This window comes from Triturus cristatus, chromosome 4_1, assembly GCF_964204655.1.
Source record: "Triturus cristatus chromosome 4_1, aTriCri1.1, whole genome shotgun sequence".
NCBI lineage: Eukaryota > Metazoa > Chordata > Amphibia > Caudata > Salamandridae > Triturus > Triturus cristatus.
The window spans coordinates 424,981,705-425,005,931 of NC_140585.1; the positions used below are offsets into that span (position 1 = coordinate 424,981,705).

General features: G+C 42.4%; 1 protein-coding gene across 3 annotated transcripts in view; it reads left to right on the top strand.

Moving 5' to 3' along the window:
• ABTB3 (ankyrin repeat and BTB domain containing 3) overlaps positions 1-24,227 on the top strand; it is a 677,712-nt gene that overhangs the window by 61,625 nt on the left and 591,860 nt on the right. The window lies entirely within an intron of this gene.

Here is a 24,227-nt window from a genome sequence, read left to right on the forward strand (position 1 = left end):
GGTTGGTCCTTGACTGAGAGGCCGAGAGGTAAAAGCATTACCTGAAGGGTTGCTGTTGGTCCTCGGAGACTATGAAGATGTGGGGGAAGCACCCACATGCCGAGTGCTGTCAATGAACCAGAGCTGTGGCACAGACTGATGGCTCTTGGTAGGTTGAAAGAGTGGGCAGAGGCAGTCACGTAGATGATTAACACCTCTCGACTAGTGGACCATGGCCTTTGTGAAGGTGGGCTGGGTGGAAATGCCTTAAGGAAGAACTGAAGGGCACCCTGTTTTGAGTGTGGTGCCCATTTGGTGTGCACCCACAGGGATTCACCGCCCTCCTTTCCTGAGTGAGAAAGGTCTGTAGGAGTGGAGTGTGGGGTTGACACGCTGCTCCAGTAGGCTGAGACATAACATTGCTAGGTTCTCTTTTTTTAACGTGACTGTTTCCTTACTGGCTCTTCGTGCCTTGCTTCGGTCATGCTTGGGAGCCTTGTACCTCATGGATTGATAAAATGGCTGGAAAAAAGAAGAGGAAAGAGGAGTCTTTGACCTGCTTGGCACAAGGATTAAGAGGAGGCTCCAGGAACTGCTTGTTGGTCCCTTGGAAGATGCTACGCTAACAAGAGGTGAGAAAACACCCCTTAGATCAATGCTTTGCACGCTGATCTCTGAGAAAAGTGGGGCAATTAAGGCATACAGGGGAAATTGGAAGGGGCTGAAATACAGCCGCTGCAGATGCCTCTATACTTTCTACCAGCTCCCCGCATTTACATGCAGAAGGGCCAGGGGGCTTCAAGAAAGAGAGGAAAGTGGAGAGAAAGACATCGCAGACGGAGAAGAGAGAAGGAGAAAGAGTAAATGGATGGATGGACAGAGAGAGGTCGAGAACGAAGAGGAAGGGAGCAGGGCTAGTTTGAACATTTTTGCCAGGGCCGCGTTTGGGTCCCCAGTCCGGCCCTGATAGTAAGTAGGGAAATTATATTGGAAACGTATTCTGAAAGATTCCCATTTTTAATACATTTCGAGTTTTCGAGGTATATCTTGTTATTTATGTAGCACGAATCTAGCTTGCTAGAAATGGAGCACGGTACATTAGTGGGGTGCGTTGGAAGACGACACTCCATCTTGTACATCAATTGAGAATTTACGCATTTGATTGGAAACCAATACATTGCACATATGTACAATTGCGTTAAATTTCATATATAAATGTTTTGCACAGGCAGAAGAAGGGAGTCACACAATTCCAAGTCAAGCACTGGTACCGGGATGATTACAACCAAGGTCTCAAAGTCAACAGTTTAGCCACTGAACCAGAGCTCCACCAGATTACATAATTTCCAGGAAAGTGTGAGGGAGAAAAAAGAGAGATAGCGTGCAAGCGAATTAGTGAGTGTATGTGTGTGTGCACCCATGTGTGTCGGTCTTCTGTATGTGTCAATTTTGAAGCCTGACATAAATTCGATGTGAAGGACATAGGGTGTTAACATGAGAGCAAACTCAGCTGGAGACGAGAGCAACTCTATAATATATGTTTGCATTATGTGAGGGTCAAAGGGCAATGTCACACCGTAGTGTAGTGGGGACTGTCTCCATGGAACTCAATTCTTTTGGAATCATCGCCTGTGGGCGACAATTCTTCGTTAGCACTGACTGGACATATAAAAGAGGCCGCGAGAAGGACAACCCAGCTCGTTCGACCATCGGCTTCACGTGAAATGTGCTCAGCATACCTTTTGGAAATCCTTTCCATGCCACAGGCTTCTCAGAGCACAGATTCTCAAAGGGCGTTCGCGTATACAAAAGACCGGGGAGGCGCGGCACTTCAAGAACTCGCCTCCCCGAAGGCGCGGCACTTTAAGAACTCGCCTCCCCGAAGGCGCGGCACTTTAAGAACTCGCCTCCCAGAAGGCGCGGCACTTTAAGAACTCGCCTCCCAGAAGGCGCGGCACTTTAAGAACTCGCCTCCCCACCCCAGCTCAACCCCGCGCACGCCCTCTCGCTCGGTTACTCAAGTCGTTTCACAGCTGCCGGAGTCAGCCAGAGTCCAGCAGGCCTTCCAGATGTTTCGAGTGGGGAAAAACATGTTTCTGCATTCCACTACCTGTTTGATCTGCTCAAGGGCAGGCTGTTGCGCCGACACCGTTTCCTAGATTTCGCCTCTGAAAAGGGGCTATCCGTAGCGAATCAGACCTGAAGGTGATATTGTTCCCGAAATATGCGAAAATCTGCTCACCTTTCAGTGAGGTGATCCACGAAAGCAATTTTTAATGAATGTTAATCAGGCGCATCTGTCTGGCAGTCAGTGACCGAAGTGTTAGTCATGGAAACGGTCCAGCAGCCCTGGTGTGATGCCACTTCAGCTCTACCTTGAACGCAAATCCAGGCCACGGAAACGTGTTTCTTTTCTCTTTATGGACGTGTTCCCAGTTGGGGTGAATCAGAATGTTCCAGAACCAGTTTACTAAATGGCCGAGTATACAAAAACAATATTGAATCTGCGAACGTTAAAGAGGTGAACTTTCCCAGACAGGGTCAGTGATTCACAAGAGAAACAGTCGCGCCAGATAAGTGTAACCTCTCCTTGTGGGGAGCACCTGGCCGAGGGCGTGCAATCCCACTGCAGTCACTTCTGAATGCAACAGAAGCCCCGTCTCGCGAGCTCCATGAAAACCAGTCACAAACCGGGAAGAGGTGACGCCACCGACACCCATGAAGTGGTTTATCCGAACCCACTGAAATGTGCACTTGTCTCTGCTATCACTGAAGCAGGGGCAACCGAAGGCATTTCTGCAAAGACCTTTGGTTTTCCCATCAATAGAGGCCATATTCTGAAAATAAAAGTTTATTAAATAAATGTAGCGCTCCTTTTACAAATGATGCCTCGCCTCCCCATGTGTCCTCTAATACCAGTTTTCCAACTTCTCCGCCCATTATGATCTCATGACTACTTGGAAATTGAAGTTACGCATGGACGTGTTACAGCTGCTAGTTCCCACTGCTGTGGCCAGGGGCATAGATCTTAAAGAAAGTGGGCTGCCGTCAATTAGTTTTGGGGTCACAAGCACTTGTGCCCCTCATTTGTGTTCAGCGTATGTGTGTCTGTAGGCCTGATAGACAGGGGCACTCATTTAATGGCTTAGAGTGTGGATGACTCAATGGGCACCGATGCATTAGGAGCAGGGCACAGATTGCTCAATAGTCACTGAGTGAGTGGTGCAGGGGAAGTTCTCAGCTCACTCAGTGGCCACACATTTGGTGGAAGCAGGGCACACTTAACTCAGTGGCAACACATACGGTGCAGGCTGTGTACTGCATGATTTTCAGTTTTAAGGAATGTAATTTTTAGTAGATTAATACCAACTATGTCTTCTGTATAAATCGCATTGCTAAATTAAAAGAAATGCATCAGGGTTCAGAGGGTAATCCAACCCCATGGGGGTATGTATGCAGGGACAGCGGGCGGACAGTTGGGTTTCCACTCTGTGACATTTCTTTGTGTAAAACGCGCTCGTTCTCTTTCCCAGTGCACCATGTCAACGGTGTGACTCGTAGTAAAGTTCTGAGGTGTCTCTGGAGTACTGCAGGGTTATTCCGCACAACGTATGTTGGTCTTTGTTATATTGCTGAGCAGGAACCAGAATAAAGGGTTCTATGTTCCCCATTACCAGTTCTAGATGGTGACGGCCATTGTGTGCAACATACAGAGATGTATGAAAGGCTGCACTCAGGGCCTGTGACTACCTTCAGTCTCTAGAGGCAGGCAGGCCCCATTTCAATGAGAATATATAAATGCTCCCCACCCTGGGCACCACCCACAATCCTTATTGGGGTTAAAGTGCCAGGGGAGCCACACTGAATAAGGCCAGCATCGGGCTATTCTAATTCCTGACAGATGTCCATAGTGGCAGAGGAGAATCTCCATAAGGTCTGTTTGGGTGTGATCAGCCGAGCAGACCCATTCCCCCCTACACTCTAGTTCAGAAAGCCTGCCCTGCGCTACATTGGCTCGCCAGCCGGAATGAAGGTAGTAGGTGGCAACATTCTAACAGAGCCACATCTACTCCTGGGCGCCGTGTGGGATTCACCAGCTCCCAGGCATTCGGTAAATCGTCTGATAAATGAGGGTCATGATACTTTGTTTGATGCACATTTCCGTAGGGAGGGAGAGGTGTGGCTCAGCGGCCAGAGCAGCTGACTCGGGAGCACAGGGCTCATGGTTCGATCCCCAGCGGCAGCTCAGCTCAGCACCATGTGACTCTGGGCAATAGCTCACTCAATGACCCCAATGACCCCTGGAGCCATGAAACCTTAAGGGGTGAGTGATATGCTGGTGCTTTACAAATATAACTTATTATTTATTATATTCATTTATACAACTCTAAAGTTATCTGTAACCTAATGTGTTTAATACAAAATCAATACTCTTGCAAGTAAATTGCTATTATAAGTACAGGAGAATGTAGATTTTTTAAATGAACGTCTGAATGAGCATTTTGTTTGCGAAAAACAATATTAGAAGCCGGAAACCCAAGCTAGGTTTACCTCGAGGCGACCTTACAGCCAGTGGGTTGTCCCATAGAGGCATAGCTGCCAGTGCAGCTCGCACGCCCGCACAGGGCGGGGCATGTGTTCCATCAGACAGCTGCACGGGCTGACACATGTAACGTTAGCCGAGATCCGCATCGTTTCTTACACGTTTTGGGCACATTGTTCAACAGGTTCTGCGCGACTTGCACAAGTTTCCATCTGTTTAATGCTCACGTGGGCTGCCCAAGGTGTCTCCTTTCAAATATGATTCTGGAGGAGCTTAGAACGAATAAGAGTGAAGTTCACAAAGGTTTCCACATTCTGGGGGAGGTGATTTTTGTTTTCACGAGCGATAAGCCCCAATTATTGGGTTTTGCATATTTTGCATTTTCCTTGCTGCTTTTGTTAAGTGGTTTGGGTTACTTGCCCATGCCAGATATTGGCCCAAGCAGAAAATGTGCATGTGTGCCAAGGCCGCATGACATCCGTAAGAAACGCTAATCACATGAAAACAGAAACTGGGTGCAAACTGTTGTGAGCAGGTCAAAGGGATACCTCGAAGATTAGTGCTTCAGCATCGTTTGTGTAATGCACATTGTTTTCATTAGAAATGTGCATGTCATGCCTGATGAAGATTTTCAAGCCAAAGATCTGTTGTTCGGCAGGTTTGCACATTGGTATGAAATCTTCAGATAGTTTATTGTTTGGTACACGCACTCTTTCCACCCATGCAGTGAAGCAGTGGTGGGGTGACTGGAGGATTTTAGCCTGACTACCTTTTTTACAGAGGCATCACACATGCTCCTGTAAGACTCAGACACATTTGTTAGAGGATACACAGCGCAACACACATGTATGCATCGTTCTAAAGTAGGTTGGACTTTCTTCGGCACTTAGACTGTGACGGTGTTAAGGTATCTTACCTACAATGGCTAGGTATTCAGCTGCTGCCCCACTTTCATAATTGCAGCATTCTCATTTAGAGGACAACACATTTTACTATTATTGATCTGTAGAGTGCTGCATATTGGCTTTTAGTTACTTAAGGGCAGTGGTTAATTTGTAAAAAAAAATTCAGTGCCGGAACTCTTGTCTGGAGGCAGCTTGCACCAGCCTGCTTCTCCTGTTAGCGCTGTCTAAAACAGAACCAACTACTAACCATGAAAGCTTGGAGAGGATGTGGCGTAAAAGCCAGAACTGCCGACTTTGAAGCTGAGTAACCAGGTTCAAGTCTCAGCGTCAGCTCAACATCCCGTGGTTCTGGGCAAATCTCTTAATATCCCCTTAAATTAAGGTGTCCTTACCTGGTGCTCATGAAAAGCACTGGTGTTGGTGATTAAGTGCCAGTGCTGAGCACCGGAAACCACAGGCTCAAATTAAGCACTGCTTAAGGGCGTTGTAGCAAACCACAGCCTGTACAGAGGGAAAGGTGCTGTCCAGATGTGAGTGTGGGCCCAAGTCTGAAGTTCTTCATCAGTGTCCCCAAATGCAAGTAGGTTCTTTATAGGTAACTTGGATGAGTTGCTTTTTCAGGCCTTAACTGAAGGGCATGTAGGCATAGTGTTTGTTCATATCAGGTTGCAAGCCTTCCAAAATCTGTGCTTCTGGACTCCCAAGGGACTACTTATATGTTTGAGGTATTTTAACATTGGTTCAGCTGGATCTGGAGGCTCAGGGAACTGATGAGTCCACTGTACGGGCATGTATGTGACCTCATGGTCACAGGTTAAAATCCCTGAGGGTCCACTCAGCCTTTCATCCATCTGAGGTCGAAAAAATGAGTACCATTGAGTTGGGAAAGAAGAAACATCTGTTATTCAGTGCCAAAATGCCTACGGTGAACATGTGCTTTACCAATACACGTGTTTTCAAGTGTCCCCTAGCACAGGATCCTATTAGACTTACAATGAGGAGTATGTGCTTATAGGTAATCAAACATTTGCCTTTAAATTAAAGGGAGCAAGGGAAGTGCTTTCAGTCAGCCGTATGTGGTTGTGCATCCTCAGGTTTAAGTGCATCCTGTATTTTAAGCATTTACAACATGTTCATGTAGACAATATTGGAATATCAAGAACTGCGCCATAGCCAGGGCTCTTGTCGATGCCACCCAGTGGGTTGTCTGAAAGAAAAGATGAAAACTGATGTCCTTGACCAATGTATTGACATGAGGCAGTCAATGATTGCTGTGTAGTTTCCAACGGATGTATGACGTTACAACGCACACTTTTACAACGCATGCACTTACAACGCATTTTTTACAACGCATAATCCATTACAACGCATGACATTACAACGCATGACACTACAACGCATTTTTAAAAACTACCTTTACAACGCATGTCCATTACAACGCATACTACCTTTACAACGCATACCATTACAACGCATAATATTAAATTGCATTTAAGGTAAGTATTAGATAGTATAGGGGTAAAAGTTACTTTTCTAACTCCAGGGGGTGCAACATTAGGGTAAGTGTTGGATAGTATAGGGGTACAAATTACTATTCTAACTCCAGGGGGTGCAACAGTAGGGTAAGTGTTGGATAGTATAGGGGTAAAAATTACTATTCTAACTCCAAGGGGTGCAACAGTAGGGTAAGTGTTGGATAGTATAGGGGTAAAAATTACTATTCTAACTCCAGGGGGTGCAACAGTAGGGTAAGTGTTGGATAGTATAGGGGTAAAAATTACTATTCTAACTCCAGGGGATGCAACAGTAGGGTAAGTGTTGGATAGTGTAGGGGTAAAAATTACTATTCTAACTCCAGGGGGTGCAACAGTAGGGTAAGTGTTGGATAGTATAGGGGTAAAAATTACTATTCTAACTCCAGGGGGTGCAACAGTAGGGTAAGTGTTGGATAGTATAGGGGTAAAAATTACTATTCTAACTCCAGGGGGTGCAACAGTAGGGTAAGTGTTGGATAGTATAGGGGTAAAAATTACTATTCTAACTCCAGGGGGTGCAACAGTAGGGTAAGTGTTGGATAGTGTAGGGGTAAAAATTACTATTCTAACTCCAGGGGGTGCAACAGTAGGGTAAGTGTTGGATAGTATAGGGGTAAAAATTACTATTCTAACTCCAGGGGGTGCAACAGTAGGGTAAGTGTTGGATAGTATAGGGGTAAAAATTACTATTCTAACTCCAGGGGGTGCAACAGTAGGGTAAGTGTTGGATAGTATAGGGGTAAAAATTACTATTCTAACTCCAGGGGGTGCAACAGTAGGGTAAGTGTTGGATAGTATAGGGGTAAAAATTACTATTCTAACTCCAGGGGGTGCAACAGTACGGTAAGTGTTGGATAGTGTAGTGTAATATTATGCGTTGTAATGGTATGCGTTGTAATGGTAGTATGCGTTGTAATGGTATGCGTTGTAAAGGTAGTTTTTAAAAATGCGTTGTAGTGTCATGCGTTGTAATGTCATGCGTTGTAATGGATTATGCGTTGTAAAAAATGCGTTGTAAAGGTAGTGCGTTGTAAAAGTTGCGTTGTAAAGGTTGTTCCCCGTTTCCAACAGATGTCCACCTTATATTTAATTGGAATGATCACTGAAATGGAGGCAACAAGCCAACTGCAAGAGTAAGTGGAACTTTAACACAACCTGCGCGTACCCCTTAATGGGCTCAAGCCTGGGAATACTAAATCTGCCCTGGTCATCATCAAGAGCTTTAGTTGTTGATGAACATAAGAAAGAATCAAGTCCCCTTTACTTCATAACTTTTCAACAATCTATGGCACCGTCTTGCTGAAAGACCCAAGTAGTTGATCCAAACATCAGGTGCCACATGGCTCTCTCTAACTGCACTCAACAAGTTCAAACGGAATCAATGGAAGTCTCCTTTCCTACCCTGACTACCCTTCAATATCTACCGGCACCTTCTAGTTTAGTTCCTGTTAGTAGTATTCAGTATTATTTTTCCCAGGTCTATGCGTCACAATTCGCTAACCGGTTTTACTGTGCATCATTTTGTCCACACGTCATTGGCTACCTCTGATCTGTCTTGTCCATCTGTACTTGTGATCTGCAGAACGACACAGAATTTTCTTTCTGAGCCACTGTAGTACATATGCACTTCACAATGTGCGCCTTCAGAATAGCCCAGTTAAACTTTGCTGATAATTGGTGCATTAGCACACTTTGCACATTTCTAAGAACTTGCATTCTGGCAACCTTCCTTTAGCAGAAGTATGATCACCCCATAGTGTGCACATTGCGGTATGTGCACACTATGGGGCAAAGTTCTTTTCCTGATCCGTAAAGTCACTTGGATCCCTCAAATAATGTTAAATATGCAAGTGTGAAGGGTCCCTTCAAGCCAAGAAACTAAGAACTCAAGGCCTTATTTGGAGTTTGGTGGACAGGGCACTCTGTCACAAACCTGACGGCGTACGCTATATGCCAAACACTTGGTCTGACCTCCCCATTGTAACCTGCCAGGGAAGAACAGGAAAGTTAAAATATAGACCCCCGCACCTAGGGAAAAACAAAATCCCTGGGTGTGGAGGTCATTAGCTATTTATTTTCCAAAGAAAGTCATGATCTAGGAGTTTGTTTATGAAAAACAAAAAGTTTGGTGGAGAGGCATCAAAACCGGCATTGGCAGTCCACCAAACCTTTGGCATCTTCAGAGGGTCCTCTAAAGGGAAAGAGATCAATGCTGGGCCAGCGGTGAACTATAAATATGCCAGTCTTCTGTCTGACTGGCTGGTGGATGAAATGTCCTCTGCCTCACTGATGAACAGAGGAAATACTGCCATACTATAAAATATGCCCTAAGTCTGCAGTGGAAAATTGGCAAACCAAGACTTCTTCGCTAACTGGGGTTTGCCTATTAAGGCAGCTAATTTGAAGATCATTTTACATGAGCAGTAATGATCAAAGCTCTGTCAATAGTTCAATAAAGCAACATGTTCTAAAGAACTGTCATAATGTGTGTAAATATCGTGTAGATAGAACAGTATTGTTAAATAGTATTTCAGGTTTTCTACTGAAATGTGTGGTAAGGGAATTTGGGAGAATGATAGATGGTCTCTTGTAATCTTTCAGTTTCATCACCTCACTGCCTTGCCCTTCAACCTTGCAAAATGTCTTCTGATCCACCACTTCCTATAAAAGTTGCAAAAATACACAAAACATACTTGCTGTATGCCTAGCGTTGTCATGTTCCACTCGGCTTAGCACTTGTCTTAGTGCATTGACCTGAAACACCTAACCACCTCCTCACTGCTCTCAATACATTATTTTTGTTGTGCCAGAAGCCACAGTTCAAAAAAGGAAGCAGTGGTTAATCCTTAAAATGACAAGACAGTCAGAGATGAAGGAAGTGCCACTCAGAACCACTGCAAACACGAGAAAGCAGTTCTCTACTATATTTGATTACATTGGATGAAGAAATTGACCCATATCCAATATTGAGATTTAAAGAAGAGCATGCCATTGTTTCATTACCCTTGATTGTGGTAAATTGCATATTATTATTTTCATTGTCTCATCCATAACGACCAATCTTATTGAGTGGCAGAGGGAAATGAGTACTTTTCATATAAAGAGTACAAGTCGAGCGAGCAAAGGCCGCTAACCTAGAACTACCACTAAACAAGAGCTCGGAATCAAGAAGGTATGAACAGTGGCTACTTGAAGTCCCCTGAGCTCACAATGCACAAACCTTTCCCTCAGGAGTGCTAAGGAGGAGGCAAATGATGACATTAAACAGCATAATAATTATTGATTAATATTGACATTCAGCAGCTACCATATATGCATTGAGCTAAAACATTGTAAAACAAAAATACTCCATCCCTGGTTTTACAACAAAAGTATGCGGAATAATATATTGACAATATGTGACATTGCAGGCAGACTAGATTGAAAATCTTTTAAGAGCGTGCAGAAGTGATAATAATGAGGATGTGAAATATTGCCCGCAGTTAGCCCTTGTGGTCGAGTCATCCCAAACTCTAATGCTGAAGTAGTTTCACCTTGGAAGGCCTCATTATTTAGAGACTGGATAGAAGGTTGCAAATTCAGCTGCTTAGTGGAGTTCAGAAGTCGCTTAGGCCCCCATTGTGAGTTAGCTTAATTGCCTTTCTGGCCAAAAACACCAATTTTTTGCCAAAAACGGAGTTGGAAGTTTTGTGGTAATTCCGGCCGCTTCAGCTGTGAGATGGATTTCCCAATGGACATCTCTGAAGGTGGAATTTGTAGTCTCAGAACTCATCATCTGGTGGGAAAATTGGAGGTGGTCATTCGTATACTACTCAAGTTGTAAAAGGCTGCAACCAGGAATTCAGAGACTCCAGCTCTAAGTCCTACCCTGAGAAGAGACGTAAAAACTGAGGTGCCTGATAAGTCCAGCATGCTGCATAAATTCAATTAAATTCAAGTTTTTTCCCCATATTTATAGTTCACAGAGGGAAAAAGACAAATAAGGCAGGAAAATGGGATTCTACGTACAGGTAATTCAAATAAGCTATGTGCATCAACGAGAGGAAAGGGAGCTTAACGTAAGCAAATTTCCTTGAATGAAACAGCAAATCCTATAAAGCAAGTCATGAGTGTGTGACAAATATATTGGCCAAATGGGAAGACTTTAAGGTTCAATAGTAATTTTCCATTGTCAAAAAGTATATTTCCTTAATTGTCTCTAATAATATGTATGTTGATGTGTTTAAGGCTTAGGCCTTTAGCATCAACATATTCTCCTTCAGAATGGAGTACTGAGCCCCAAATGATAGACGGATGTTTCTGTATTTTGAAAACGTACAGTATTATATCATGGTTCTGTAGCATCTTGTTTGCTTGATCTTTGTGATAAACCCTTGGAGGCGCATTTATGAGGCTCATTTATGAGGCCCCTTACACCATTGGAACATCACTTTTTGTGACGTTCCATGGCGCAGGAGCCTGCTCCATATTTACGTGGCAGTACTAAGCCACTTTTTTTTTACTTAATGCTGCCTCATAAATATTGTTCCCTTTTACGCAGTTTTCTGCGTTAAAGGGGCCTGCAATGGGCGTTGCTGGGGGCGATCCCAGCAACATCCATGACTTTTTGACACTGCTCCAGGTTTATGAGAAATCGTAAATCTGAGGCACCGCCAAAAACTTACGCTTCCCAAGGGAAGGCGTAGGGATAGCACACAAGGAGAAATATCTTTATTTCTCATTCTGCAGCACACATACAGAGGAAAAAGCTTCTTGTTATTTATTTATTTTGAAGGTATTATATAGCACAAACAAGACCCTTGCGGGTATCAGAGCGCTTTACAAGGCAGATATAAGAAACAAAACAGTTCAGTACAAACCAACAATAGCATTACAAGTTATATACATAGTCCATGTGAATTTAAATAAGAGAATAGATTTCACTTCTTTTTTGAAAGATACAGTAGAGGTATTCAGTTTGGTTTCTGTGGGCAGTGAATTCCAGATCCTGGGCGCCATACCCGAGAAGGCCCGGTTGTATGTTTTCTTCTTGGCAAATCGTTGTGGTTTCAGTAGAAGGTTACTGGAGCTCCTGGAGGATCTTTTGCTTGTTTTTGTGCAGGAAGGTTTTCATTTCTGCTCAAAAATAATCATCCCTGCAACACATGCACCTTGGTGCAAAGGTGCCTGAATTGGCACACAGCTGACCATTGTGCGCCGGCGCAGGGGAGACCGACAGGAATGCATCGTACGTGATAGATACGGCACATTCCTGGCCTTTTCTTTTGCCGTAGTGCAGCGCCACAGCAAGGCCTGTGGCGCTGCCCTACGGCAACCCCTCATAATTGAGGCCCTAGTATATTACTTGCAGTAGCTACTAATTCAGTTTTTAGAACTCTACAAATCCACATTCTCTTGTTATGAAGAAGTACCCATCTCACTCTGTAGCTTACCACCAGGAGTCGGTTCATAAACTATATCCGTGAACACATACTATGGAAAAATGTAAGCAGTGAACAGAACCCACATTCACACATTGTGTCCATTTAAAGGCTAAATGTATATCTGAGATAACAGGTTAAGTGTACATCTGAGATAAAATACAGCAAATTCGATACTGTTGCAAAAATCCAACAGAAAGCAATATTGTACCCATAGTCGAAAGATGTCATGTTAAAGATGTGAGCAATAAGCTTAAGCGCACATTTAAAAAGTGAAACAACAGAATACTAGAAGGCAGTATGTGTTAAGCAGTTATGAAAACAGAAAGGCCATCTGAGAACACTTTGCAGCGCTCTAGTTGAGAACCATGGAGTGACCTAGCTCAGAGGGTGGAGACAGTTTGAAAACAGGAAGTGGCAGTTCAACAGAAGGTAACCACAAAGCGATGCTAAATCTGGTAATGAAACCAAGTGAAGTTAAACATCTCGTTTCTGGGGAGAGAGCGGAGGAAGCAGATTGTAGTAACTGAGTTTTTAGGCATATGTTGTTGTCTATAAATATTGGCACATGTGATTAGATGTCTAACTGTACTTATTTCATGGTTTTGCTCTCTAATTATATTCTAAAGCACAGGTGACCAGACTTTCAGACTTTATATTTTTCTTTTAATTGTAAATAATGTAGACCTGATGCTATACTATGTACTTTTAAGCAAATGATCCGTCTTCTGCTTCACAGATGATTCAAAGATAGAAGGGTATGCAGTGGCCCTTGTCCATAGAATTTTTTTAATATAATTTTAAGGCTCTCTATGAGACTCTTTTAGATCTGAGTTGACAACACAGTTGTGTATGACCTATTGTTACACATTCTTTTAAGTATACATATAGTGTGTTTTTCTCGACCATAGGAGTATCTTATCTCACCTCATGCTATTGGCTGTTTGATATATCTTTTCACTTTCTAGAAAGTGTTTCCACTGGAGTGCATGAAGGACTATTTTACATCTGAAAATTACACTGAATCATCACACTGACACAGCCAGTTATTTATTTACTATTTGCATTTTATACAGAAACAAACATGTTTTTAGTTGTTACTTTTTCCCCAGCATTGACAAAGACCCTAGGACTGGATTTAAAGTGATAAATAGCAGTTTTGCTTTCCACACGTGTAAATAGCATTTGTGAATGAATGTGTTTACATGTATTGGCAAAATAAAGCCAGACCTACTGACCTTACATTTGCTTGTTTGATGAGCCTGGAATCGTTTTGATCATGTCAAACATTCGTTAGTGTTGATTTATTTCAGAATCTTTTGTCCAGGTGTTACCCAGAGTTTAATATTTAATGGACAGCATCGTTTCACATCAGCAATTGCGTCAGTAATCACATCAGCAATTGCAGCAGAACTATTCTACTTGTTTCCATTAGTGCAGAGGACTGAAAATTATCTGATTTTTAGGGTTAAATTTACTATCATTGTGCACCATGTTTGCATCACAAAAATGATGTAAATTGCCGAAAAATCTATTTTTATCAATTTACTTTCCAGCTTAGAACTAGTTGTGCGCTGGAAATTCACTAGAAAGTAACGGAAAGCAGTCCCTAGCGCTGCTTTGCATTACTTAGTACCAAGATGGCACTCCATGGGTGATGCATAGGCGGTTCAATGCATTCTTCCAAATTTTTTGATGCAAAATAGCATCTACGAAAACAAGCACTGGCAAAGCCAATAGGTCTTGCATATGCAAGAGCTGTTGGCTGCACCAATATGTTCTAGCCATGTTGTACACCAGCATGACTGTTATTCAGCATGGCTAAACGTAAGTGGGATACAGGAGAGTGGAGGGTCATAAAATGGAGTAGAGTGTAGGGTTGTAGAGTGTTGTAGAGGGTTGTGGAGTGGCGTAGAGTGGTGTAGAGTAGAGCTGAGTGACGTGGTGTGGAAGTTGAGGTCCTTATCCGGGGCTTCTTTTCACCTTCAGCAGGAGGCCTGAACAGCAGTCCTTCTGATAATGATCCCATTAAGAAATTATCACCTCAAAAGTGGTTAGTAGTTTTGCAAAATTGTTTGTCTGTGCAAACGGTTCCACCAATACAGTCTGGAAATAGAAATTGTCCAAACAATTAAAAGGCCTGGTCTCGCCAGAGGGCGAAATTGTAGCAACGAAGCTGATCAAGAGTTGGAGTGTCATGAAGTGGCATAGAGTGGAGTGGTGTAGTGTGCTGTGGAGTGTCATGGAGGGAGTAGAGTGTCATGGAGTGGAAGGGCATACAGTGGAGTAGAGTTGAGTGGCGTAGAGTGGAGTAGAGTGTCAGAGTGGCGTAGAGTGTAGTAGAATGGAATGGCATAGAGTGTCATGGAGTGGTGTGGAGTGGCGCAGAGGGTGTTATATATACTGGGGAAAAAGTGTTTTAGAGTAGAGTGATGTATAGCACAGTAGAGTGTTGTGGAGGGGCATAGAGTGGAATAGTGTAAGAGCGTGGAATGGCACAAAGTGGAGTAGAGTGTTGGAGAGTCGAGTAGCATTGAATAGAGTGGACTGGCATAGAGTGGAGTGGCGCAGAGCAGTGGAGTGAAGTAGAGTAGAGTGTCGTAGAATAGAGTGGCGTATAGAGTCATGCAGTAGTGTAGAGGGAGTTGTGTGGAGCATCGTAGAGTGTTGTAGAGTGGAGTGGCATAGAGTGGAGTAGTGTGCCATAAAATGAAGTGAAGTTTAATGGAGTAGAGCATCATAGAGTGGAGTATCATGAATTTGAGTCTTTGTAGAGTGGACTGTTGTAGAGTGGACTATAGTGTAGTGGTGCAAAGTACAGTGGTGCAGATTAGATTGGTGTATAGTGCATTGGCTTTGGGTAATGTAGTGTAGAGTTCATTGGCGAAGTCTTTTGTGCCATAGAGTAGAGTGGTGTAGAGTATATTGCAGTGGTATAGAGTGCAATGGCATAGAGTGGAGTGGCACCGAGTGGAATAGAGTGCAGTGGTGTAGAGAGCAGTGATGCAGAGTAAATAGTTTCAGAGTAGAAGTAGAGTGAAGTGGCATAAAGTGGAGTGCTGCAGGGTAGAGTGGAATGTTGAAGGGTAGAGTGCAGAGGTGTAGAGTAGAGTGATGTAGAGTGCATTGGCCTACAGTAGAGTGATGTAGATTTCAGAGGCGCGGAGTGCAGTAGTGTAGAATAGATTAGAGCAGTGCAGAGTAGAGTGGCGTACAGTTTAGAGGCAGAGAGTGCAGTGTTGCATAGTAGAGTGTAACAGTGTAGAGTGCAGTGTTGCAGAGTAGACTGTAATGATGTAGAGTACAGTGATACAGAGTGCATTGGTGCATAATGCAGTGGTGCAGAGCAAAGTGAAATATAGTGCAATTCTGTAGAGTGCAGTGGCGCAGAGTAGAGTGTTGCAGAGCAGATTATAGCGGTGCAGAGCAGATTGGCATAGAGTGCAGTGGAGTAAAGTGTAATGGTTTTGAGTAACGTGCCATAGAGTGCAGTGAGGTAGAGTGGAGTGGAGTGGCACAGGGTAGATTGCAGTGGCAAAGAGTGGAGTGGCATAGAGTGGAATGGCGCAGAGGAGAATAGAGTGTATTAGAGTAGATTGTTTCAGAGTAGAGTGAAATGGTGTAGAGTACAGTGGCATAGAATAGAGTGTCATAGAGTGCAGTGGTGCAGAGTAGATTAGAGTGGCTTAGAGTGCTTTGCCGTAGAATGCAGTATTGAAAAGTGCAGCAGTGCATAGTAGATAGTGTGGGGTAAAGTGCATTGGCATAGAGTAGAGTGGTGAAGAGATGACAGGCATTGAGTGAAGTGGGTAGAGTGGAGTGGTGCAGAGTAGAGTGCAGTGATACAGTGTGGATTGGAGTGGCATAGCGTGGAGTGGTGCAAAGTAGAGGGCAGTGTGGTGGAGTGGTGCAGAGTAGAGTAGAGTAGAATGGGGTAGAGTGGAGCATGCATGGTGTGGTATGGCACTGCCATTACAGACAACACATCTTCAATTGAAATGACCATTACGTTTGCACAGATATACAGTTTTACTGATAAAAGTATACAGAGCACAAACAACAATAGTGGAAATGTCATCACCTAATGCATTGATTTGTTTTTGCCCATATTAAAGTATTTGCTTCTACCACACTTCAGAATCCCCCAAAAATCTGCTTCATTTGAGCTTTCCATATTCATAAATATTTGCAAAGTTAATTTACAGATATTTAAAAGAAAATTGTGCTAGGAAACAAAATCAAATTGTACAGCACACCTGAATAGCCAGCTAGAAATAATAACATGCAACAGCCTTTCTGTCTCACATTGGTACCCTGCAGGGTTGTCACATAAATCCTCTCACTTTGAAGTCAGAGAAATAAAAGTAAACACCAAGCTCCCTGGAAGACAGAGCCTGACATTTGACCTATGTCTTTGAATGCACAGCAAATGTGACAAGATAAGAACAAGATTTAAAGGCCTGTTTACCGAAATTCAGTACTGGTAAAAGAATACAGTAAATTGGGTTTGAGCAAGGGAAGGGACAAAATCAAGCTGGACTGCCTAAAACAAATAAAGCCAGCAAATAGAAAGCAAGCACATGTGAGTTACAAACCACAAAGCCAATAGTAAGGAATGGGTGGGATGCATTCTTAGGTCAACTTTCAGAATGTCCCCAAGAAGTCGTTAGCAAACCAAATAGCTGTGCTTGTCTGGTAGGTTTCGACCTAAAAAAGTATACAGAGGTTTGCATAAAAAAATTACTTTCTTTTGAACTAGGTGCTCTCAAGGAAAGGCTTTTAGTTCTCCTTTGTTTTCCAACTTTGCATGTGTGCTGCACTGTACAGTTATTCTAAGCATGGTATTTCGTGTTGGAAGGGTACCCTTTCAGTACAAAACAAATACTAGACTCACACAGACACCTTTGCACTATGGTGCAAATGTGTGTGTGTGGCTCTTGACAGGCTGAGTGTACCTGATTATGCACCAGCACTACGGAGGGAGGAGGAGAGTGCCATATCGCTGTAGATATGTCGCTGTCCTTCTCTCACACAACACAGCATTTATGACTGCTGTTCTGCGTTCCATGGTCATTTTGTAAATAGACCCCTTAGACTCACCAATTGTAGCACAGAACTTCCAGGTTTACTCCCAGCTTTACTGCTCCAAATCAATCAAGCAAAAATACACCACCAGGAGATGTATGGATTCTGCAAGGTATCAGCAACTAAATTGCAGTTTCAGGGCTTCAGTGGAGAATGACACACCCGATTAATGGGTGTTGTCCATCGGTTGTGCCTCCGTGCTATAGCAAGCTTCCCAAAATCTTTAAAGGTCTGTTATTTCTACAAACTGTGTTTCCGTTGAATGGGTAAGGCTGTGGTTAGGTATGCATCTGAGTTTACATTGGCTCAGGGGTGTTATATTTTTGGTTTCAGAAGACGTTTATTGAGAATTTTTTCAACCTACATAGGAAATTGAAAATAGCTCACAGGAAATAGTGCGGTATAGATGGCAAACGAAAGTGCGGTATACAGTTTGGAGATCTATGCTTACAGGGCTAGTAAATAATTGTTTCATTTCCGGGCCATGGATAGCTCAAACACCTAGAACAGACTCCCATAGGCCATTGATCATTCTCTTCTAAGCCCTTGAATAGTGTCTCATAGGCCATCGATCAGTCTCTCAAGGGCTGTTCTGTCTCGTTTTTCTGGGCGCTTTAGAGTTTCTACAATTTGAACCTCCCAGGTTTCTGTTTTGTTTATGTGATTAATTTCTTCAAGTCACATTGGAAATGCGAACTATTTATTACAGCCCCCAGGGAAGTACTGGAAAAGGTGGAGGTGTTCATTTACCAAAGTTGCCTGTGTCTATTAAGAAAGGTAGCATATGCCTGCAGAGTACTCCTGTCCTTAGTGTAAGTCAGTGAATGATTGAAAACTCTTTATTCCAAAAGCAGAAGCCAATTTCAGTGTTTTGGTGACTTTGCTGTATTAATGGCAGCAATCCAATAAAATGTTTATCTTTACACATTGGTACAAGTTCTGATGGTATTCACAGCCAAACAGAGGTGCGTTACCCTACAGCAAGGGAAGCATTCTAGATGAAAAGTTACTTAAGTGCGTTCTTTGGGTTTGAAAATATATTAACTAGACTATTTGTAAGGAGTGTGAATTCTGTATTTTGACACAAAAGCAATGAAATGTAATTTCACTTGTAACACTGTACATAAAACTGCACTGGAAGGGTGGTTCTGAACCCAGTGATGGTGCTGAAAGTGTTGCAAAGAGTATATAGGCCAGTTTTAACGCTACTGTGGATTTATAGCTGAGCACAAACCGTGCTCGCTTGCGATATATACACAAATTAAGCATCACCCTTTGGCCGGTAATAAGTGCAAGTCAACATCTGGAAAAATACAAACACAGTGTGTAAAACAGGCTAATATTGTGTGGATGTGTTATCACACATTTTTTGAGCTGATGATACATTAAACTGCAATTTTCAAACACACCAGGCTGTAGCACATTTTCACCAGGGAGTATTTGCACCCAGTTTTGCACTGGATTCTATCTTAATACTTTCTTGGCTCAAACTCCTATCAGTTCCCAAAATGGGCTTATAGCAGAGATGCACATTTCAGGAGGTTCGATCCTGCTATTCACGTCACAATCTACAGAACAAACAGTGCTATTAGCACATTGTTCCCCATTGCTGCATATCCAATTTTCAATCATTTGCAATTTGTACAACTGCTAATTTGCAAACCTCACACAAATGCTAAATAGTGGGTACAACATTTTAAACTGATTGCACCGACCAGTCTACATCCGATGGGCCCTTATTGTCTTGCCCAATGGCAGCATCCGAAAATAATATCACATTCTTAAGTAGGGATGTCAATTAAAAATGGCGAATGTGAGTTACAATGCACAATTATTTATTTTGTCATGTTAAACTAAAGCAATAACTACAAAGATATGTAAATAGGTAGCTCAGAGAAACCTGAGGCGCTATCAAAAATGGTGGTTTCACATTTCAGATTTTGGCACGAATCTTGGAGTGTTGAAAGGTGTGAAGTGGGATCCAAGTTCATGAAACAAGGAGGCAGGAATTTGAAAAGACCACCTGTACAGACGGAAGGAGCTGGACTATTGAGTCAGCAGGATTGAGAACCTTGGCGTAGCCTTGAAAAGTGTCCAAAGAGATAATTAGTGTATCTAGCACCAACACAAAGCATAGGTTAATCTTAATAGGAAATCAAAAGTAGCAGCGATTCTTTGGTTTTATTAGTGCGCACAGGCCCGTGGTAATATCCTTACGCATATTAAATTGATCCTATCTTTTCTCTGTGTGATGATCTCCTAGGTGCAATCTTTAGAACATGATTATTGTTCTGAGGATCTTGCAAGGGCGAATGCAACGTTAGATACACAAAACGTAGAAGCCATTAAGGTAGGACCATGTATTTGATTCTAGTCATAACATGAACAAATGTGGGCCAATTTCGACAGGAAGTAGACCAATCCATTTCTAATTAATTGATATTGATTCAGAACAAATTGCATAAAAGCAGAAGTAAAAACATTTTAACAATGGTGAAACGAAAACTTCATCCTAGTCAAACATTTGTCTAAGTTAGTCTAAAGGAAGACTACAAGCGTTAACAATCATACAGCTGTTCTGTAATGACGGTCAAGAACATTGACCTGTTTAATTACTCTGTTGCTTACATACCTCAGCCGCTTTTCAATTTTTTAGTTCCGTGCAGAAACTAATAGACTCTCAGTAATTGTACAATGTTACTAAGAGATATTGGCATGATCCACAGGGCCATCTAATGCCCTGTCTTGTGGGTGGCATTCTATATCTTTAAGAATATGAATGAGAATGTCACAGAAAAGTGGTGGGAATGTTAGATGTGATATTGGCAGCACATTCACCAATTTCAGTGTTAGGTTATTGATATCAGAAGATCTTGGGGAATAACCAATGAAAGCATTGACGCTCATTGCTGCGCGTGACCCCTGACAACTAAAGGTGGATGTCAAACTTCCCAGTGCTTTCTAAAAACGAGTGTAAAACTTCGAAGGGGAAAACAATCTGTAGTCCGATTTCCAGACATATTTTCTCTTTTGAGCATTTCCAAGCAAGTTTAAAGAGAGGGTCAAAATCTCTATGGGAAGAAGCAATCAGGGCTATTAAATAAGAATATCTAAATAGGATATAGCAACACAATAACTTAGTGAAGGCAGGAAACATAAAACAAATTCTGAAGAATTAAAAGTTGTTTTTACTATTCCCTGGAAGGGGCTTGAGTCATCAACATTTTGACCACAGGGTAAAATACTCAGAGGTGGCTGTTGGAGTTACATCACCGCAGTTGTAACATATATATTTGGTGACTGCGAACAGAACTGCTCTAATATGAGTTCAGCAACACATTTGAAAGGTGTTTCTAGGTGTGCAGACACTAAATAATGTCAAAACATGAACCCTTAATCTTTTCCGACAAACTCTACAAAGGTAACCGACGAGCAGAGGGGTTCTATTTATTGTTTCTAGTGAGACAACGCATAGAGAAAAGAGGTTGCAGAGCAGAGATTTGGGCTACTGATCTAACACTGTGTTTATAGCATTGGGCTTCAATAAGTTATGAGAAACCTAAATATGTTAAATATCAATATAATAATGTCTTTTCTTGAACTAGGAATTCATAAAAGGTTGCATGAGCCCAGAGGTATGATCCACAAATGGCTTCAGCAAGAACGTGTTTCCTGCATGTCTATGTCCAGGCTGACAAGTCATGCCCACCACATGTTAAAAGATGAAGAAGCATTGTAATATTTTTAAATAAAAGCAATTTGCCATTTGGTAAACTAATACAGCCATTTTGTAGTGTCGCTCAAGGTTCGTCCACCCTAGTAAAAGTTGTGGTCCATATCCGAGGCTTCTTTTCACCTTCAGCAGGAGACCTGAACAGCAGTACTTCTGATAATGACCCCATTAAGAAATTATCACCTCAAAAGTGGTTAGTAGTTTTGCAAAATTGATTGTCTGTGCAAACGGTTCCACCAATGCAGTCTGGAAATAGAAATGGTCCAAACGATTCAAAGGCCTGGTCTCACCGCAGGGCAAAATTGTAGCAAGGAAGCTGATCAAGAATTTGGAGGCTTCCTCAAAATTAAATTCAAGACAAGCTCAGCTCTTGGTGAGGTGAGAGGCCAACACTCTTGATGAGGGTGTGACAAGCATACAAGTTAGGAGCATGGCAATCAGACGACCCCCAATGTGAAATTCCAACAATAGTCATGCAAGTGAAGTCCATTGAGAAAGTGAACTGATCTGTGATTGGTAGATGGCAAGATGGCATTAACAGGTTAAAGTCAAAATATTTAAACTTTCTGAACTGTTTGAGAGTGTTAGGAAATGCTGCAGTGTGCACCGAGCAACACAATTATCAAAGGGCTATTGTACTGGATGCCTCTAATGCAATCTGGCGGGCCAAACTTTAATAGCAAGGGCACGTCTTGGCATTGAGGGAAAAGCAGTGAGCTGAAAGACCAGCTGGCAAGGCCTTATTTACTGTATTATCTGATAAAATCGTGTTTCCATTCATCCCAGAGGTTACCCTTTGAACATAAAGCTAATGTAAAGCTGGATCAAATTTGCACATAAGTTAATTGTAGGTTAGTAGATACTTTCAATTGCAATTGTGCAATAATAATGTAATATCCACAAACCATTAATTTTACATGTACATTTGCTCATACATAGAACATTAGACTGGTGTAATTTTATGATAGTGGGTCTTGTAGCATTTCAAGGTGGAGAAGCCTGGCTAGGCAGGTGAACACCTAAACTTTCACATTTGTGGGTGTTTACAAATATTTGTCAGGCACAATGAATATAGTTTGAGATGTATTCCTGTCGTGGCAAGGTGTAAGCCCCTATCTAGGATGAGACTGGGGAGGAAAGACCCTCAGAACTGGTGGCTTGGGTAGGAGAATAATGAATTCTTGGTGAAAATATTTTCAATGTGGAGAAAGCAATAAAAAATTGCAAAAGGAAAATACATTTGTGTTTCACCTTTAGGGAAGCACACATCTACATTTACTTCATTGATGCGTGTGTAAACAATTGTACCTGGGAGTATTCACAAAAGATGTAAGAACTAACCTTGGAGAACTGTGATTGTAGTAGAGTCCCAGGAATTCTTTAATCCTTTGTGAATTCCAGGATAGTCAGAAATTCACTCCAAATGTAGATGTAAGCCTTTGAGAGTAACTGTTAGGCCGTCTTCTGTGAATCTGACCCTCTGTGTCAGGTCACCAGTCTGAGTCTAGATGTCCAGCATTCATAACCCGTAACCTGGGTATTGTGCACATGGCCGCTTCTGCCTGGTCACATTCATAGCAGGGTTATGTGCTTGACCGATAGGGATAGCTTTTCTTTCAGCCTAGTATATCTTAAGTGGCCCTTGCATCTTGTATAAGCGACAGTTTTGCATGAAGCTTCTTTACTAAATTGCAATTTGTCCCTTAATTTATTCAATTGGATTGCCATCTTCAATAAACGTTTTAATTGACAGATGTATGTCCACCCGAGTTCCAAAACAAATTATATTTAGCTCATTTAGTATGAGTTGAGAGATTTTTACATGGCATACTTTATCCATCAGCGGGTGATTAAAGGTTAAGGTAGAATCTCATTTAGGTATGCAGAAGGCCCAACAAGGTCCTGTTTTTAATATTAAGCTGCAAAGGTTCCTGCACTGTGGGTGTATTAAGGGAGAGAAGATTTCCTGGGCTTTACCGGGAACAAACAAGTAGATGTGAAGTTCACACTCCTCTCGTTTGTGTTCTTGGATCGCTTTCTAGACGGAGGGCCTCATGTTGAGTTTGGCAAAATAAAAGCATCACCAAAATTCGACAAATTTCTGGCCCGATCAAACGTGCAGTTCCACTGCCTGTAACTTTTTAGAGTTGGGTAAACTGCTAGATTTTTGACTGCTGAATTTCCGCTTGCTCTCCAAATGGAAACCCTTGATCTGGTTGTCCATCTACCACAGGGTTGCTAAGTCACAGTGGCGAGAGGTACTACCACTGATTTTTCCCAGCCTCTGTCCGTCATGTAAAGCTTAACAGTGCCATGCAGGGAAAACAAAAAAATGGGATGTATACACAGGGAGGAACTCCATGTGTGTCAGGGCCATTGTATTTTTCTGGTTTTGTGAAACAAACTCTTGCTTTGGTAATTTGTATAGAAAAAAACTATCATTTAATACAGATAAGGCCAGGCAGGTGGGTATCTGAAAATGGCAGGGATCCTCCATTGGTAGTTGGGAGGATGGGTGAGACAATGGCCCCAGACAACCAGGTGAGCTTTTAACTCACTTGCCAAACAATAATTGAGTCTCTTAAGTGAGTCTCCTTATACTCCAGAAAGCATCCTGGCTCTTGATCAGCAAGGAAGTGAGAAATGTTTTTGAAGAGCAAATGATTGAGCTATAATAGTTGTGTTTGCTGGTTATTCAGAGCTGGGACTCAGTGTTGGACCTGGTCATCTCTACAGGGTCACCCCAAACATTTTGCCTTACTCCTCCTATTTTAAATGCTGAATTCATTTTCGCTGGCATTAGTACTCTGAGCACTTTACCAGTGCATTTGCTCTCTCCCCTAAACATTGTTATGTTGGCTTATACTCAATTGGCATAATGAATTTACTTATAAGTCCCTAGTAAAGTGTTACTATATGTGCCCAGGGCCTGTAAATTAAATGATACTTCTGGGCCTGCAGCATTGACTGTGCTACCCATTTAAATAGCCCTTTAAATATATCTCAAGCCTGCCATTGCAGCGCCTG